Consider the following 12,609-nt stretch of genomic DNA (forward strand, 5'->3'; position numbering starts at 1 on the left):
TACCATTCTTATAGTCTCTTTTAAACAGTTTTATTATTTCCAGCTTGGAGTGGTTTCCTGAATAGTTTATAGTTTTTCATTGTGAACTCGTCTTCGGAGGTCATTCTCTCTGTGGGAGTGCTGTTAGGTATGGGTTGTTGAAATATGCCTATAGAATCATTTTGTGTTTGTAGTAGAGGTTTTCATGGTACTACACCAGTTTTTATGTTAATTTTTCAGGTTGAAAGGTCTCATATCTCACAGATAATACAAATACAGATTCCACAACCACATAAGGTATAGTCCTATGTGTTTTAAGTTCTTGCTGGTCACTTTTTTTCCAGTCAAGACCAGCTTCCTCTCTATTTCTCCAGGCACGGAAGTTTTTCTAGACCCTTTACATGAAAAAGTCAGACCTTCAAGGGTCCAGAGCACTCAATTCCACCTTGAGCCCAGGCCTCCTTCCTAAAGCCACTGTGGCATTAAAACCTTGGCCACCAGGCTGTACAGCTTCTATGCAAAAGCCCCAGGAGTAGTCATGGCTTCAGCTCACATGCCACCATTTAGCTTAAATTTATCCTCTTTTTTTTTTTTTTTGAGGTAGAATCTCGCTCTGTAGCCCAGGCTGGGGTGCAGTGGTGCAATCTCTGCTCACTGCAACCTTCCCCTCCCAGTTTCAGGCAATTCTCCTGCGTCAGTCTCCCAAGTAGCTGGGATTACAGGCACGTGCCACCACACCTGGCTAATTTTTGTATTTTTAGTAGAGACGGGGTTTCGCCATGTTGACCAGGCTGGTTGTGAACTCCTGACCTCAAGTGATCTACCTGCCTCAGCCTCCCAAAGTGCTGGGATTACAGGCATCAGCCACTGTGCCCAGTCTATTCTCATTTTTGACATTTGCAGATGTCTCTTTCTTCAGCGCTCCCTAGATAAAATTCTTATATTTCCGTCAACTCTGTGTTCATACCAGGAAGGACTCACACAAGTCAGCTTAGTCCACCACGTTGCCAGAAGTATTCCAGGTCACTAAATCTAATAAAACCACTTATCCACAGTTGAGTTCTGCCCAAATTAAAATTGTATCTACTCAAGGGTTAGCTTCTAAAGCCAGCATGTGATATGAAAATTGAAAGAAGCCAAAATTCCCCTTGAAAATCCCACAATAAGGTCTCAGGTTGGAGACAAACAAACCATCTTTCATGAAGTCCAACACAGACAGTCTTCCCTTCGGCACTGGATTTGATTTCGTAGGTTGAGCACCATATGTAATAGCTGGCTTGGATTTAGGGGCCATGTTGTGAGATAATTAAAATCCATAAATATGAGAAACATACTTGGTGGCACAAGATGCTCACATTCTAAAAAGCCAAGGGAACAAAGACCAACAGACGGAACAGCAGATTCATGTCTGCCATTCACACCCGCAAAAGAGAGACGCCCATTGGGTGTAATGACAGGGTCACCCACGCTACTTAAAGTCGTGTTTTTATCCTTTTGTTCTGTTTTTGTTGAGCAAGTATATTTGGATACAAATAAGGTAGAAGCAAGAATCTATGATGACAGACATCAGAACAGTGCTTACCTCTGGGGCAATACTAAGTGCAAAGGGACATGGGGGAACTTTCTAGAAACATTGTATATCCTGATTTGGGTGGTGGTTACATGGGTGTAACATATTAAAATTTCACCAAGCTGTACAATTAAGATTTGTGTATTTTACAGCATGTAGGATCGCTTGATTAAAATACAAGTTAAAAGCATACCTAAGAGGGGCTGGGTGCAGTGGCTCATGCCTGTAATACTAGCACTTTGGGAGGCCAAGGTGGGCATATCAACTGGGGTCAGGAGTTCCAGACCAGCCTGACCAACATGGAGAAGCCCCGTTTCTACTAAAAATACAAAATTAGCTGGGCGTGGTGGCACATGCCTGTAATCCCAGCTACTCAGGAGGCTGAGGCAGGAGAATCACTTGAACCTGGGAGGCAGAGGTTGCAGTGAGCCGAGATAGCGCCATTGCACTCCAGCATGGGCAACAAGAGAAAAACTCCATCTCAAAAAAAAAAAAAAGCATGCCTAAGTAGAGAGGGCTGCACAGGATTTTGCCAAAAGTTCCCATCCTATGGTTAAGCCTCACCAGTGAGGATAGTAGGGAGTCTAGAAAACCTGGGGAGAAAAGAGGCAGAAAAGGGAAGTGTGCTGTCACAGAGAGAGGGCACCCAGGCTCCAGAGGCGATGGTTTTCCGTGAAGGGCCTTATAGGGTTGACAAGACAACACTGGTTAAGAGTATTGACTTTCAGTCCAGACTGCTTGGATGTAAATACGAACTCTATCCCTTACCAACAGAGTGACCCTTGGCAAGTTACTTGTCTTCCTTGAACTGTAACTTTGTGGGGGCTTATGTGAAGCTTAAACAAGTTAAAAAGCTCTTGCCGGGCGCAGTGGCTCATGCCTGTAATCCCAGCACTTTGGGAGGCCAAGGTGGGTGGATCATGAGGTCAGGAGTTCAAGGCCAGCCTGGCCAAGATGGTGAAACTCCGTCTCTACTAAAAATACGAAAATTAGCCAGGTGTGGTGGCACGTGCCTGTAATCCCAGCTACATGGGAGGCTGAGGCAGAGAATTACTTGAACCTGGGAGGCAGAGGTTACAGTGAGCCGAGACTGCATCACTGCATTCCAGCATGGGCGACAGAGCAAGACTCCATCTCAAGAAAAAAAAAACAAAAACAAAAACAAAAGCTCTTAGCCATAGGGTCTGCATATAGTAAATATTCAATACGTATTAGCTATTATTGTCATTACTCATGACAGAAGGCTGGAAATGTCTCCTTCCCTCCAAAATTATAGTTCTTATTTATTTATTTTATTCATTTATTTTTTTTGAGACAGAGTCTTGCTCTGTCACCCAGGCTGGAGGGTAGTGGCCTGATCTCGGCTCCTGCAACCTCTGCCTCCTGGGTTCAAGCAAGTGTGCCTGGCTAATTTTTGTATTTTTAGTAAAGATGGGGCTTCACCATGTTGGCCAGGGTGGTCTTGAACTCCTGACCTCAAGTGATCTACCTACCTCGGCCTCCCAAAGTGTTGGGATTACAGGTGTGAGCCACCACTCCCAGCCTATAGCTCTTATTTAAACTAACAATTTGACCTGAAAACTTTGTAGGTTGATGGAGTGAGTGAATATTCATTGAGTAAGTGAAGGGATGTATATGTATTCTGATTTCAACAGAGGTAGAATTTCTATGCAACTGAAATCCATCTTGTAGCCATTACCATCACTTTAATATTGCCTCATAAGAAGTGTGGTTAAGAGTGCTGGCTCTGGGCAGGGCACGGTGGATCACACCTGTAATCCCAGCACTTTGGGAGACTGAGGCAGGTAGATCATGAGGTCAGGAGATTGAGACCATCCTGGCCAACATGGTGAAACCCCGTCTCTACTACAAATACAAAAATTAGCTGGGCATGGTGGTGTGCGCCTGTAGTCCCAGCTACTCAGGAGGCTGAGGCAGGAGAATCACTTGAACCCAGAAGGCGGAGATTGCAGTGAGCCAAGATCGTGCCACTGCACTACAGCCTGGGCAACAGTGCGAGATTCTGTCTCAAAAAAAAAAAAAAGAGTGCTGGCTCTGGAGCCAGATGGCCATGGTCAAATTCCAGCTCTGTTACTTACCAGCTGGGTAACCTTGAACGAGTTAATCAAATTCCAGGCCTCAGTTTCTTCTCCTGTAAAAGAGTTATAGCAAGGATTAAGCAAGTTACAATAATTCTCAGTACAAAGAAAGCCCCCAGTAAATCCTTGCTACTATTTTTTCCCATAGTAGAGGCACAGTTTGGGAATAACAACTCCAAATAGCATTTGTTGTCTGTTTGTTTTTTAAGACAAAGCCTTGCTCTGTTGCCTAGGCTGGAGTACAGTGGCACAATCACGGCTCACTGCAACCTCCACCTCCTAGGTTCAAGCAAGCATGCCTGGCTAATTTTTGTATTTTTAGTAGAGATGGGATTTCACCATGTTGGCCAGGCTGGTTTCGAACTCCTGACCTCAAGTGATCTGCCAGTCTCAAGCCTCCCAAAGTGTTGGATTACAGGCGTGAGCCAGCGCACCCGGCCCCAGACAGCATTGGTACAGACCATTTATCACTGAATTGTTTTGCAAACAGTTTTCTCATTTAATGCTCAAAATTGTCTGCTGTATTACAAATAAATAGAGATTCAGGGAAGTTGAGTAATTTGCTGAGGGTTGCACAGCAAGTAAAGAACAAAGGCCTAAATCAAACTCCTATAACTGAAGGACAGTTTGGCTGGACCGTGTTGTCCTAGGAGCATATACGGTGGGGCCAGGGCGATCCACAGAGATTTAGTATAAAGGATTTTGGGACCCTGGGCTGCAGCAGCAGGTCTTGGTCCCAGCAAAATGTTCAGTTCAACTTGGGATTGAAATGGTCTTAGTCATGCTGTCCCCTGAATCACTTCCTGTTTTAGGTTTCTACTTTGCAGAGCAAGAAACACAAACAGGTACATTACACCAGCCTTGTCACCCTCCAAAATCTCTTACAGCAACAAAAGCTCATGAAAAAAGAGAACCTGCATCAAACCAAAGTTAAACAACATCCCATTTTAATGCATCCACCAGCAGTTAGTGTGAAGATCAGAGCAGAGTCTGCAGTGTCTAGACACTCTTACTATTGAATGGAAGAGCAACAGAATGACTTTTTCTCTGGCCTTTATTCTGATTAAATCTTTAGCTGCCTTAGTGTTTTCTCTGCTTTTCATTGGGTGCTGAAACTACCGGAAGCCACTTAACCAGCCTTGTTTTATTCACAAAAGGTTTAGGGGCCATGTCTAATTGTCCAGAGAGAATGCTATCTGCTGATAATTTCAGCCACTTCTGCTGCTTTTGCAGCTCTTTCTGTTTGCCAGAACAGGTTTTCTTTCTGTTGTTCTTCTTGTTGTGGCATGAGTGTGGTTTAACATTTCCTTTTAAATAATAATCACAGAACGGCTCAGTGGCCAAGGAGAGGATTTAAGAACCATCTAGGCCAGGCAGGGCGGCTCGCCAATAATCTCAGCATTTTAGGAGGCTGAGGCGGGAGGATCACTTGAGCCCAGTAATTTAGGGAGCTCTCGTCTCTACAAACAATTTTAAAATTAGCTGGGCGTGGTGACACATGCCTACAGTCCCATTACTTGGCAGGCTGAGACAAGAGGATTGTTTGAGCCCAGGAGGTCGAGGCTGCAGTGAGCCATGATATACACACACTGCGCTCCAGCCTGGGTGACAGAGCAACCCTGTCTCCAAACAAAACAAAAAAAAGAACCATCTCAGCATACTGCATACTCACAAACTACGTCGTCAATGTACACACATACCACATACACACAGACTCCACATATACACACATTCATTCCCAGTACACACACCACACATACACCATACACACATCCCATGCACACACACCCCACACGTACACCACACACACATCCCAGGAACACACCCCACACACATACACACATCACTCACACACCCAAACACCCAGGGCACAGAGTGTGACTCTGATAGAAGTAACGTGGGCCTCTAAACAAGCGTGACTTCTTTTCATTTCCAAGCTATGGGCAAAAAGCCTGGACTTCGCTCTAGAAACCAGATCTCTCCCCCTCTTCAGCCTCATACCATGGATCTCATCCCTTCTCAGTCTTTTCCAGCATCTGATTTTGGGCAAGTCACTTCACTTCTGTTATAAAGTGAGGACACCCATTCACTGATGCTACTGAGCATCTATTGTGTGCCAAGCATTGTGGCCATGGAGATAATTCCATGAATCAAACTGTCCCAGCCACCCAGGAGCTCTCCAAGATTAGGGGAGCAACTCCAGGCAGATGAATGCTCTGAAGGAAAGCAGATGAGGCAATCCCTGAAAAGGGTATTTAATTAACTCAGCAGGGGATGGAAAGTGATGGATAATGGAAGAAAGGCTTCCCCAAGAAGGTGATATTGAAGCTGAGAAGATACAGTTAAGTTAGAATTGGCCAGAGGCAGGAAGGGATCCGAGCAGAGCTCTCAGCACATGCAAAGGCCCGCAGGCTGGACTACTGGTCCACCCAGTTAAGCCCAGGAGGTGGAAGAGGGATGGGCCTGAATATGTCAGGGGTGGGCTTGCCAGGGTAACCTGCTGGAGCCAGGTGCCCTCCTGAGGTCCCTCCCAGTCCTCAACACAGATTCTATCGTCTTCTGAGAGCCTAGGTCCTCTCTTTCCCTGACAGCTTGTCACTGGCATGCTGAAGTCGGCTCCAGAGGACAAGGGGAGTCCCAACCACCTCACGTGCGCTCCGCTCCTTCCTCTTTCCTCTCCTCTCAGTAGTGACCAGACAGTGACTCAAGGAAGGGAGCTGTCCTCTATTCGTCATTTAGTTCTTTAAAAGATACTCGCCTATAGTCCCCGCTACTCTAGAGGCTGAGAAAGGAGGATCACTTGAGCCTTGGAGTTCAAATCCAGCCTGGGCAACATAGTGAGACCCTGTCTCTATAAAAATAAAAATTAAAAAAACCCCAGGACTCCTATACATAACTGGCCTTCTAACCAACTCCCTCCTTTCTCCCACCCAGTCTCTGACCTAGCTGAGAAATGCTGGATTTCTCTGTGTCCTTATCTGTCTTCTCCAAGAGACTTCAAGCTTTAAGCTACCTGAGGGCTCATGCCAGTTTTGGTCATCCTAGTATCCCCTGCACCTGGTACTATGCCTGATGTCCAGAAGATCCCCCAAATCCAGGCAGAACCAAACCAATTTCCCCTCCCTGCCAATAAGCACTGCCCAGAGCCCTCCCGCAGGGCTGCTTGTCCGAGGCCAAGGCGGGAGACCCAGAATCATGCCAACCCAACACTCCTCCCCCAGCCCTCTCAAGGAGACTCCACCCCATGAATCCCAGTCTGAAAACTGACATCTGTGTTAGTGTAATTCCCTCATTTTATCAACAAAGAACCTCAGGCCCAAAAGAATGGTATGACTTGCCCAAGGTCTCTCAACAAATGTGATATAAAGGTTTTTTAATTATTTATTTATTTATTTTTCATTTTTTTTCTGATTTGGAGTCTCGATCTGTTACCCAGGCTGGAGTGCAAAAGTGCAGTCTCGGCTCACTGCAACCTCTGCCTCTCAAGTTCAAGCAATTCTCCTGCCTCAGACTCCCAAGTAGCTGGGGCTACAGGCGGGTGCCACCATGCCTAGCTAATTTTTTGTATTTTCAGTAGAGACATAGTTTCACCGTGTTAGCCAGGATGGTCTCAATCTCCTGACCTTGTGATCTGCCTGCCTTGGCCTTCCAAAGTGCTGGGATTACAGGTGTGAGCCACCACGCCCAGCCAATATAAAGTTTTTTTTAAAGGGGCAAAACATCACTTAAATGGAAACCTATCTATCACCCCTACCAGAAACACTGCTTATTTTAAGTGGAAAACCCTTAATGTTGGCAAGTCGAATGGAAGCTTTCCTTCTCTGACCAATTTCACCACACTGACTCCTGAGATGCTCTAGGCAGCACTAAAAGTTCCCACTGAAGCAAACCTATTTACAAAGGTGACCAGGAATTGTTTTAGGGACTGGATATGTTTTTGATTACGTATCATTTTTAAAGTTAAGTCTCTATTATGTGATCTAAGGCTACCATAATTTTTTTTTAAATTAAGCCTCCTAAACCACTTAGTTCCTTCCTGGTTTTTAAAGATGTTTTGCTATTTTTAAATGTTTTGCCATTAAACAACTTTACCAGAAGTTAAAAAAAAAAAAAAAAAAAAAAAAAAAACAGACGATCTTTTTTTAATTTGAAACAGGGTCTCACTTTGTTGCCCAGGCTAGAGTGCAGTGGTGCAAACACGGCTCACTGTAGCCTCGACCTCCTTGGCTCTAAGTGATTCTCCTGCCTCAGCCCCCAAAGAGCTGGGACCACAGGCACAAGCCACCATACCCAGCTATTTTTTTTAAAATTTCTTGTAGAGACAGAGTTTCACCATATTGCCCAGGCTGGTCTTGAACTCCTGACCTCAAGCGATCCACCCACCTCAAGCGATCCGCCCACCTCAGCCTCCCAAAGTGCTGGGATTACAGGCGTGAGCCACTCATCCGGAACAGATGATTTTTATTTTTATTTTTATTTATTTATTTTTTTAAAGATGGGGTTTCACCATGTTGGTCAGGCTAGTCTTGAACTCCCGACCTCAGGTGATCCGCCCGCCTTGGCCTCCAAAGTGCTTGGAGTACAGGCATGAGCCACTATACCCAGCCGGAACAGATGATTTTTAAAGAAGATATTTCTACTCATGATCCCTCCACCAAAAGAAATATTCCTTACAATCCTGTGTCCTCTTAAACTCTTATCCACAGATCTGTACTCTGGACATATATATGTATTTCATTAAAACACATTACCTTTAGTATAGAAAATTGTTAGTTTCCTTTTTTCTTAAAAAAAAAAAAAAAAGACAAAAAATATTATGCAAGTCACTGGCACCATGTTTCTGATCAACACCACAGAGCAAAACCCAGGCTACAAATTAAGAGCACCTGGAAATTTTGAGTTTGAGACTTTTAAAGCAACATTTTCTAACCTGCTTCATTCCATTATTCTGACACTTTCCACATCCCACTTAATAGGAAACAGACAAAGGAAAACAGGTGTTTTTGCTTATTCCATCTGGCACAGCATGCTCTACTGCTGATGTGTGCAACAGTTGCTTATTGCTGTATTTTTCCTGCAAGTGAAATGACATCTCTGGTTCGGCCAGAGTTTAAAAATACTGCTGCCGGTCCCCGCCCTGCATAATTAAACGGACTCTCTGGGGATGGACCCCACGCTATAGTGCTCCAAAGCTCCCCAGGTAATTTTCATGTGCAGTTAGGACTGAGAAGCACCAGGCTAAGATAACTCATTAGTCAAAGGAAGCCGATGGGAAATCTTATCTGGAAATGAAGAACTCTTGTAATTAAATAAAATAGCAGAAGTAAAAGTCCCTAACAGTGCCTGTTACCCAGAAGACAATAAATGTTAATTAAACAAAAAATGATAATTTAAATAATTACTCCTTCCCCTCAGTGGATTCATCTTGTTATTTTATTGGCCTGTTTATCACTTGCTTTTTCCTTTACCATGATTCATTCTACCCCTGTTAATAAAGTTATAAACTTATACCCATAATCCTGTTCACCTACAAGAGCTCTGCAATATTTCTAACAACCCTAATTGCTTTATTTAATAAAACTTGTCCCCAGAACAGTGGCTAATATATAGTAAATATGCAATAAACATTAGTATTTATGATAATAATGGATATTCAGAATTATTTTAATTCAGAAGTCATGAGCATTTTTCTAAACTAGATTGAATTTATTTCATACTATTAGGAGCAGTTAGCAATAATGGAAAAAATTATTAGGGCAATGTTTAACAAACTTATGAAAATAGACTTTTAAGTAAAGCAATTCTTTTGTATAATTTCATGGGAAAAAACTAAATGCAGTCATTACACAGGTAAACTTATCTATCTCCCCATTCAAGGGGACCCTGCTCAGCTGTTCCCACAGCTATCTAGAGAAGCTAATCGTTATAAGTGGTATTTAATTCCAGCTTCCCCCTATGGCTGCCTCTCTGCGTGAATTTGGAAGGTCGTTCTTAATGTTTACCCTTCAGTTCTGAGAAGCCAAACATTTGTTTGAAAAAAAGAAATAAAATTTCTGAATCAGAACAAAGAGGTTTTTTTGCGTTTGGTTTCTTTTTTTTTTCTTTCTTTTTTTGAAATGAAGTCTGGCTCTGTCGCCCAGGCTGCAGTGCAGTGGTGCGATCATGGCTTACTGCAACCTCCACCTCCCAGGTTCAAGCGATCCTCCTGCCTCAGCCTCCAAAGTATCTGGGATTACAGGCATGCACCACCACCAGCTAATTTTTGTATTTTTAGTAGAGACGGGATTCACCATGTTGGTCAGGCTGGTCTCAAACTCCTGACCTCTAGTGATCCAACGGCCTCAGCCTCCCGAAGTGCTAGGATTACAGGCGTGAGACACTTCACCCAGCCAGAGCAAAGAGGTTTTATTAAGGCCATTTCCAAATGTCTTGCCTTGCTGATACAAGCTGCCCCAGTCATCTTTTCTCGTGATGTGCCAGGCATAGAAGGCTTCTAGCAGGTATGCGGGAAGTTGGGCATGTTCAGCTCAAGATTCACACTCGTTCCCAGTAGACCTCCCTATGGCTCACACATGAACTCTGCTATGCCTCCATCAAGCTCCCCAAGTCTGCCATTTCATGTTTTAAATCAACTGGACTCGACACCCAGCCAAAAATAATGATGTGCACATCTCTGTATGTAAATGTCAATTATAAAGTAAAAAATGATCACACATGTGCCAACTCCCATCCTATACCATTTGGTATTATCACCTAATATTTGTCCTCATTCTTTCAATGAGATCATGTGGGAAGTAGAAAAGTTCCTCTTTAACGTTTCTTTCTTGTTAAAGAATAAATGTGCTAATAACTCTTTGTTAAGCCCTATCCTATGTAGCTGTTAAATATGCCATGCTTGCAGACATTAGTATATTCTGTCCTTGTACTTTCACCAAGATATCTGTGCTGGACATGCGCATAGGCATGTCCCAGTTCACAGCCTATGCCCCTTACCTGTTGAGAAAAGTTTTAAGTTATTTATATTACCCAATCAGATTTTAGTTTAAATTATGGCTGGACACGGTGGCTCACTCCTGTAATCCCAGTACTTTGGGAAGCCGAGGCAGGCAGATCACAAGGTCAAGAGATCGAGACCATCCTGGCCAACACGGTGAAACCCCATCTCTACTAAAAATATAAAAATTAGCTGGGCGTGGTGGCGCGTGCCTGTAGTCCCAGCTACTCAGGAGGCTGAGGCAGGAGAACTGATTGAACCTGGGAGGCGGAGGTTGCAGTGAGCCGAGTGCGTGCCACTGCACTCCAGCCTGGCGCCTGGCGACAGAGTGAGACTCTGTCTCAAAAAAACAACAAAAAATGAGGTCTGGCCCTAGCCAATGGAGATCAGACAAAGCAGTAAGAACAACCCCAAATGTGTAAGGGATAAATATGTCTGCTTTTCCTTTGTTCGCTGTACTCTATGGCAAGATGGCTAGCAAGAGTACCCTTCCTGCAGTCCAGGGAGTAAAAATTGCTTGCTGAGAGATACTTTGTCTCAGTGTTGATTTTTCTTTGCGTCACCGAGCATCTGTTTCCAAAAGATCATAAGCACCTTGAGAGTGGACATCTTGTATTTGCAGTAGAAGTATTCATTTTGTTTATTTATTTATTTTTATTAGAGTCTTGCTCTGTTACCTAGGCTGGAGTGCAGTGACACCATCATATCTCACTGTGGCCTTGAACTCCAGGGCTCAACGGTCCTGCTGTCTTTAGCTGCCAAGTAGCTGGGGTGCTACTCAGTAGTACAGGGGTGTGCCACCGTGTCTGAATAATTTTTTTATTTTATGTAGAGACGAGGTCTTGCTGTGTGCCCAGGTCAATCTCCAACCCCTGATCTTAACAATCCGCCCATCTAGGCTTCCCAAAGCCACCGTGGGCCACCGTGCCCAGTCTAACTTGAGTTTTTATCCTCTTCACTGTCTATAGTGTGTTATATAGCTAGACAATCAGATTACCTGAATAATCAAACTTCTCTTTCTTAGGTTTTCGTTAAATATTCGTCCAGCCAAGCACTAAATGACTACTGTGAGATGGTTGTGGGGCAGGCTTCACACAAGTGATTCCAATTTGTCTTGGTTGATTTGAGCTTGTTGGAAAAACCGCAGTGTCTGAAACCTCCACTGTAACAGAGCTAGGAGAGGATCCCTGGAGACCCGAGCCTCGCGCTGTGGGCAGCATCCCCCGGGGCATGTTCCAGGATCATACAGAACAAAAGATGCACCTGGAAAATGAACGCATTTGGAGGAATCCTCCCCCATGCTGGAGTTTTCTAAAGGATCCCTTCATCCATTCAGAACGTGTCCTTTTATATCAGCCAGGTCCTCTATGGCTCTGTCAATGTGTTATTATTTCCCAAGTATACAGTCCAGAAAAGATGCTAATACACTGGGGCTGGGGGATGGTTTTTAAAACACATTCCCAGGTGTTTAATTTCCTATTCATAACTAGTGCTAGCTAGTTTAGTGCATGTATACACACACACACACACACATACACACTACCTTTTAAAAACTATATCAACATTGGCTGATGCAGTGGCTCACACCTCTACTCCCAGCACTTCGGGAGGCTGAGGCAGGCAGGTCACTTGAGGCCAGGAGTTCAAGACCAGCCTGGCCAACATAGCGAAACCACATCTCAACTAAAAACACCAAAAAAATTAGCTGGGCCTGGTGGTGTGTGCCTGTAATCCCAGCTACTAGGGAGGCTGAGGCAGCAGAATCACTTGAACCCAGCAAGGCAGAAGCTGCAGTGAGCAGAGATAGTGCCACTGCACTCCAGCCTAGGTGACAGAGCAGGACTCTGCCTCAAAATAAATAATAATATATCAATGTTTTACAATCCTCATACCAGGAAAATACAAAGTACTTCTGATTTTCAATGCATGTTTACCACCAAGATGCAAATCCCATACACATTTTGGGA

The 12,609-nt window shown here is 44.1% G+C and overlaps 1 protein-coding gene across 13 annotated transcripts in view; it reads right to left on the reverse strand.

Moving 5' to 3' along the window:
* CYRIB (CYFIP related Rac1 interactor B) overlaps positions 1-12,609 on the reverse strand; it is a 172,348-nt gene that overhangs the window by 122,722 nt on the left and 37,017 nt on the right. For all 13 annotated transcript variants that reach the window (XM_064384598.1, XM_064384585.1, XM_064384594.1 and 10 more), the window contains one exon: positions 3,649-3,701. The gene's annotated coding sequence lies outside the window, so the exon portion shown is untranslated. Of the gene's footprint in view, positions 1-3,648; positions 3,702-12,609 lie in introns of those variants that run through there.

The sequence above is a fragment of the Aotus nancymaae genome, unplaced genomic scaffold (assembly GCF_030222135.1).
Source record: "Aotus nancymaae isolate 86718 unplaced genomic scaffold, 86718_ANA_hifiasm-v0.15.2.pri h1tg000036l, whole genome shotgun sequence".
Classification (NCBI taxonomy): Eukaryota; Metazoa; Chordata; class Mammalia; order Primates; family Aotidae; genus Aotus; species Aotus nancymaae.